Source organism: Arachis duranensis, unplaced genomic scaffold (genome assembly GCF_000817695.3).
Source record: "Arachis duranensis cultivar V14167 unplaced genomic scaffold, aradu.V14167.gnm2.J7QH unplaced_Scaffold_55289, whole genome shotgun sequence".
Taxonomy (NCBI): domain Eukaryota; kingdom Viridiplantae; phylum Streptophyta; class Magnoliopsida; order Fabales; family Fabaceae; genus Arachis; species Arachis duranensis.
This window is the reverse complement of record NW_026264958.1, coordinates 6,234-7,324: the sequence shown is the minus strand read 5'-3', so window position 1 is coordinate 7,324 and position 1,091 is coordinate 6,234.

Sequence of the window (1,091 nt, the reverse complement as noted above, 5' to 3'; positions counted from 1 at the left end):
GCCGTTCCAGGGCTAGGGCGGTAGTGGGGACAGCCGGACAGTCAGCTCCTACATCAGCACCATCTTCTTCTACTACAGCAGCTCCCTCATCATCGACAGTTCCACCAACAGCACCTGAGCCTACCTACTTACTGGTCCAACGTCTATTCCGGTTTTTAGAGCGAGAGAGACTCCATGTCAGATGCCGTTTGGATCGGATGGACCAGGCGCTTATTTCTCTGGGTGCTGAGTTACCTCCGCTTCCTGATTCTCCGGCCTCATCAGGAGGAGGATGCGGACGGACCGACTTAGCAGACTGCTCCTCCAGATGCCCCAGACACCACTGATACAGCTCAGCTTCATACGGAGCCAGTCCCACAGCCACAGCCAGAGCCAGCGCCTACGTTGTACCTCCTACTGATCCTCCAGTTTAGCATCGAGGACGATGCTTGATGATCCTCCGGTTTAGCATCGAGGACGATGCTTGATCTTAAGTGTGGGGAGGGCACCGGTAGCATTATTTGGGGACCGGTGAACTTTTCGGCTACTCTCTTAGTTATCTTATGTTGCATACCTATTGTATATTTTGATGCATTTTGAGTATTTTAGACACCTTTACTGCTTATTTTGGATTTTAGATATTTTGATGTTTTTCAAGAAGTTTAAATATAAGGCATTAACCCAATTGATTGAAAGAAAATTTCTTTGGTGAAACTTGCTTAAATTTCATACTTTGTGAATCATGTATTGAGCCTAGAACACAAGCTTGTGAGATTTGAGCCTATTGATGTGGTTACATTTTATAACCACTTATTTTCCATTCTTGTGTGAAATTGTTCTCTTTCTATGATTGTGATCCTTGATTTGCTTGATTCTATATGTCCATTTATTTCTTGTAATTATGTATTTATATGATTGAGGCCATTACTTCATTAGCCACTTACCCAAATAGCCAACCTTTATTCTCCATTGTTAGCCAATTTTGAGCCTATGCTTAACCAACTTGTTCTCCATTTAGCTCATTACAAGCCTAAGGCGAAAAACCAATAAAAGTCCTTGTTTGGATCTTTGATTAGCCTAGGCCAGTGAGAGTGTTTATTATTCAAAGTTGG